The sequence below is a fragment of the Humulus lupulus genome, chromosome 3 (assembly GCF_963169125.1).
Source record: "Humulus lupulus chromosome 3, drHumLupu1.1, whole genome shotgun sequence".
NCBI classification, from domain to species: Eukaryota; Viridiplantae; Streptophyta; class Magnoliopsida; order Rosales; family Cannabaceae; genus Humulus; species Humulus lupulus.
Genome location: NC_084795.1, coordinates 36,664,733 through 36,670,793, shown reverse-complemented (window position 1 = coordinate 36,670,793; position 6,061 = coordinate 36,664,733). Strand labels below are relative to the sequence as shown.

The 6,061-nt window shown below is 31.1% G+C and overlaps 1 long non-coding RNA gene across 1 annotated transcript; it reads right to left on the bottom strand.

Annotated features, from left to right (window-relative positions):
- Positions 1–1,365: 1,365 nt before the first annotated feature.
- LOC133821054 (uncharacterized) lies at positions 1,366–1,967 on the bottom strand. The gene is made up of 3 exons (XR_009887285.1): positions 1,926–1,967; positions 1,751–1,813; positions 1,366–1,585 (listed from the first exon to the last, which is right to left on the bottom strand). It is a non-coding gene; the product is annotated as an uncharacterized LOC133821054 (long non-coding RNA).
- Positions 1,968–6,061: the final 4,094 nt, after the last annotated feature.

Sequence of the window (6,061 nt, the reverse complement as noted above, 5' to 3'; positions counted from 1 at the left end):
AGAAATGAATGTACAAGTCAAAATCCAAAAAAAAAATACCACCATGCTCAGTTGTAAGTAACTGGCAGAAAGTAAATGAACACTTGAATAGCTTGGTTACATTCAAACAGTCTGTTTGCATTTTAAGTTGATATAATATTATTTTTTTAGCTAGCAAAAAATGAACATACCAGCAAAACTAGCAATAAGCGTGAACATGCAGAGAAATTAGTTCTTAAACCCCGAGTAAGATTGCCAATAGCTTGAATTGCCTCGATTGCTACAGCGATATTAACATCTGTTATGAGCTGTACAGAAAAAGAATTAAATGATTTTTATTCATCAACTCAAAAAGCAAGTATAAACTTATAACAGAAGTAAGAATATAAAGCATGAAGTTAAAACTTAAACGCTGAAAATGGAGACAGCTAACCTCATTTTGGCATGTTGAAGTTAATATGTTAGATACTGATACAAGGTAGTACCAATAAACTGGAACACCTGGATCCAAGGCTTTTTTACTTGCCTGAGAAACAAAAACATAGCAGTACTCATATATTTCAGTTGAGAAAACAAAACTAAGTAGACTAGCAAAAACAGAGGACAAATACAATTTTAAATTAGCAGGGCTTATAGAAAAAGTTTTATTGTTATATTAGCACTTCCTTTAAGACTTCCATTGAATGAGATGTTATTTACACTGCCATTTATCATAACATGAAATTTCTGCCCTGTGCTAGAAGTTCTAAATTGTCCTAGTTCCAACCAAGTTCATATATCTATTCATACAACAGAAGAATCCTTTAGAAATTATCCTGTCTAAATCAAACTATGACACAATTAGTAAAGAAAAATTCTAGTTATGTTGCTCACAATCAAGAGATGTGATGAAACTTTTAGGTAAAATTACCCATTCAATGATCTCACTACCCAATATTACAACCTTTCCAATATAAGTTTTACACAGATGGATAAGAAAGGAAGAAACATTGCTGCTTTTTATATTTTTATAAAGCAAACCTTTTTTTTTTACTTGGAAAGCTTGGAAATATCTTAAGAGTAATTAATTTAAAAAACAAAATGGACCTTGCAACACTGTCACAGATCAATTGGACACAGTTTTGGGTACAAACGAAGATAGCACTAAGGAATGCAACAGCTACATTACATGGCTATTTTCTATTCTTATAAGAAAGGAGAGGACCAAAATACTAGTTACAAAGACCCGTTACCAATTAGAAATAATATGAGCATCCTATGCAAACATAAGTGCTAAAGTCCAAAGATAAGAAAATTAAGAACCTCATTTCTGAAAGCCTGGCCAATTTGAGCAGCAGCAAAAGGAAGCTTGTTCCCATTGTAATAGTACAAGTCTTCGAATTAACAAATATGCCCTGTGCAGTTTCTGGCCGCATGAACCTACAGCAGAGGAGATTTAATTACATATCATTACTGACCAAACAGGAGTCTTAATAAAAAAGAATCGCTAAGAAAGAAACAGTACCTCACTTGTCGTTGCCTTGAAACGAACATATATACCAGATGCCTCTACACCCTCAGCAAGAGATGCCTTGCTGCTACTATTGCTTCGGATTGCTGACTGAACCTGATGAAGAAACAATAACCATATAGAACCAGAATGTTTTCTTTTTTAGGTAACAAACAGAGCACTTGATTTAACAACAAAAGGAGACAGAAACAGAGGTCTACCAACCCAACAAAACAACACAAAACAATGGAGCGCATTAATTCAACCCCTACATAATTTTACCTGAGAAGACGCACTTTTGAGTACAGAAAGTACATGAGAGCGAATCATACCCAATGCTCGAGACTGTCATAACAAAAAAATTACTCAATTATTGGAAATGGAAAAAAAATTTAGTGGAAGAATGTGCAAAAATGTAACGTTATCTAATCAGCTATCTGCATAAATTTGTTTCTACCTGCAGTTGTCGAAATTTGAGTAAGTAAACGTCGGATTCAGCATACTCTGGATTGTTTTCTACATACCTAATATAAAGTAGATAATGTTTAAGGTCATCAAGTTGATTGAGAAAATAAATGTCTAAACAAAATATGCTAGTAATTCCCTAAATCAACATATACATTAATGGTACGACACAAGTAATATTTAATGAATGCAAGTTAGAACCGAATAAAGAAAAAATAAAATAAAAGGACGACAAGATAGTGTTTTGGTTGGGAAAATGCAAACTCATGAGATGTTTGACCTGCTCAGCTGGCTGCAATGAGGTTGAACTCTTCCAAGTAGAGCAACCACTCCTATTGTGTCTTTCATTAAATGATTTTCTGGCTCTTGGAATGGAATTCCCCTAGAAATAATGCAAAGAACCGCAGTAGCAGAGTTACCCATCTTTTCTATATTCTCCATCACTTCCTCTTTCGAGGACAACTGGTTTTCGAGACCAAATGGATATAGTTCTGTAGAATCTAGAAATTTTACAACAAATATAAGATCCCGTTAAGTACTGCAATCAACAAAGTTCTAATATAGCAAATATCTCCTAAAACTAGAAAAACAAGGCCCAGGACACACAATAGAAAAAAGGGTGTCGTCTCATTACTACAATAATTTTTAAAAGCCGAGTGAGTGCGCCCAGGTATACTATCTAGCATGGAAGGACATGTCAGTGTCACAAAATTAAATGGTCGATTTGGTCAAGTAGATTCTTTAGATATGTCAAAACATTTTTACAATGATTCCAGCAGATAAAAAAGAATAGCTATAGATGTGCTAGCCAGTCAAAACCTTGCAATTTTTTCATAGTTTGCTCAATTTTTTCTTTCTCTTCATTTAGCTTGACACATTTTTCTTCCAATATTCGGACTACAGAGCCAATTTTTAACAGGTCCTCTTCAAAGACCTACAGTGAAATAAAGAAACTCAAGAAATCCTAAATCCAACATGAAATGTGTACAAGAAGGGAAGATCTATCTTCCTAAAGCCTGTGAAACTCTATAGATGAATAAAAATAATTATTACAATGGTTAGTCCGTGCCAAGATAAAAGCTGCATATTCTTTGAAAAGTAATGTAAAAGTGACAATTAGTAGTTGTATGCTTGTACCTTTTTATTATTTTCAATGACCGTGGAGAAGTTTTTCCATCATGCTCCACTTTTGGATTTGGTATAGCAGGTTTGACATGAACCTGCATATGGAGTATAGCAATGGTCCAATAAGTAATGGTTTGTAAACTACTTCAACCAACAAAACAAAAAACATCACATATAGCTTTTACATAGTTGTTCCCACCTCAACCTTCATACCAAGGTTTGAATGGCGAGAATGGATAGCTAAGAAGCTATAGTTTCCTGCAATTTGAGATAAAGGAATAGCAGGAACAATGCAGCGCCCATGCTTGAAAGTATACCGGACAGACTCTCCCAAATTAAGCCAATCAGCCTTTATTGTTAGCATATGTGACAGACCAGTTTTCTCTTCATCGTGGATAGTCTCATCCACAATACCCTCACAGTTGACAATTTCAAAAATGATATTTTCTAGTTTGGAACCAGCAGTAAGAATCTTGGGTACCTAGTCACAATATTTTTAGATAAGAAAAGGTGGGAAAAAGAAAATTATCAACATATGAAGCAGAAATCACTGACCTTCGATGCGATACTCAGTTCTCTTTTCTCAATCTGAAATTCTTGTTTAAAAAAGAGTTTACTGCCTGATGATACAGAGAGCGATGCTGCACAGGGTCGGACACAGATATGGAATTTACAGGGCGAATAAAGTATAAAAGATTGCAAGTCAATAATACATATTTATTTTGACTACATAATTAATTGATCACATAAGGAATACTCAAGCTTTTGCTTAACAGATTCAAAATCTGAGATTTTACTTCCATATCAAGACAATAAAATAAATATACACATCAAGAGTTGTATAAGTAGTATTGTAATTTTTTATACACAAAGACACAAAAAGTTTGTGGTAATGAAATTATTGAACTGAAGCATACAACATTCAATTCAACACATGTTTGTATTACAAAATTAGCACAAGGCCTTATATTATTCTAAGTGATACTGGTACAAAAACAAGAATGAAACTATATTACCAATTTCTTTAGTGTGTCTCATAACTAGATTTCTACAAGTTTAACACATCAGAGATAAAGCTCTCCAGTAAATAAACTTACCATTCTCTCCATAACAAGCTGTTACTTTCAAGACCGAGCCACCCACCCCCTCTGCAAGACTGAGCCACCCACCCCCTCCGTGAGACCAAGCCACCCACCCCCTCTGCATGACCGAGCCATCCATCCCCTCCGTGAGACCGAGCCACCCACGACCCTGAGCCCGTCGTTTTCACAAGACCCATGAGCCCCTGTCATTTGCGCCGTTTGCCGATGATAGGGAAAGTCGGGCTCCATAAAGATAGGTGAGAGAGAAAGAGGGAAGGAGAGAGGTCTGGTGGGAGAAAGAGATTCGAGAGAGAGGAGATGTGCCTCTTCTCAGGATTTGTCTTCCGTGAAGGGGAGTGAGAGACCGAGAGAGATAGGTCTACGAGAAATGGGTCAAAGGGAAATTGGCTCTTTTTTATTTTAGTTGCCACCTGAAATTTGATAATATACCATAACTCTTTTTAAATAGTATTATAATGATGTGTTATGGTAATGAGTGTTTGGTGTAGTGATCATTGATAAAAATCTAAAAACAATATGGCTCAAGTATTACAGTCACAAAAATATATAATTTATGATGACTTAATATGTTTTTAGTTGAAATAAATTTTATCTCATTATTCAAAATAAATTATGACTAAAATTATAATATCGATAATTTGTAGGTAAATATTATTTTAATTTTATTGTTGCGACTAAACCTTCCCTTAAAAAATATAAATAGTTTTTAAAAAAGATGTCACATCTTAGGTGTTGTTTGGTAATACTTAAATAAATAGTATTTTTATTTAATTAATTAATAATTTGATAATTAAATATAATATATATATTAATTCTATTTTTATTTATTATTTTTTAAAATTTTAATTAAAATTTATTGAAATTTGAAAATAGAATTTTTTGACTTTCAAATTTTTTTTAAACAGTTTTCAATTTTTCAATTTTTTTTCTTATGTTCTTCAAATCAACACTTCATATTGTTAAATAAAAAATAAAAATAAAATTTATCAAACGCGTTTATTATTTTTTGTTTTTAAAAACAAAAAATAAAAATAGTTACCAAACATATTTTTATATTTTAAAAATAAAGAAACAAAAATAAAATAATATTTCCATTTTTGTGTTTAAAAAATTTAAACACAAAGGGGTTGTTTGGTAACACTTAAAAAATAATATTTTATTTAATTAATTAGAAATTTGAAAATTAAACATAAAATGTGTTTGATAACTCTATTTTTATTTATTATTTTTTAAAATTTTAATTAAAAGTTATTAAATTTTGAAAATAAAAATTTTTCACTTTCAAATTTTTTTTAAACAGTTTTCATTTTTTTTTTCATTTTATTCTTCTCTTTATTCAAATCAACACATAATATTGTTAAACAAAAAATAAAAATAAAAATTATCAAACACGTTTATTATTTTTTATTTTTTTAAAAAAAATAGTTACCAAACATATTTTTATTTTTAAAAAATGAAATAATATTTCTATTTTTGTGTTTAAAAAATTCAAAAATAAAATTTTTACCAAATATCTCGAGCACACGTCACATATTCGCGTTTTGTCACGAAATATCGTTCGTTTTTTCTTCTTCAATGAATTATGAACCCCGTGAGATCAGTGGCTGCTCAAGTAATCAAATATCTATACATATAAGTCAATTTATAATAATAAATAAATGAATAATTTTGACAAATTCATCATTTTTTCCATTAAATTATATGAATAATTGCTTGTGTAACTATTTATTTTGAATAGATTATTTAAATTGGCGAGACTAGCTATTTTAATACATGTTGATTATATTAAATATTGAAATTTCTAGACTTGTTCACCATATTAGTTTAGCTAAAATCTAGGGCATAATTTGTTCGTCATTGGAAAATTACATTTTTAAAAAATGTGTTTCTAAAATAAAAT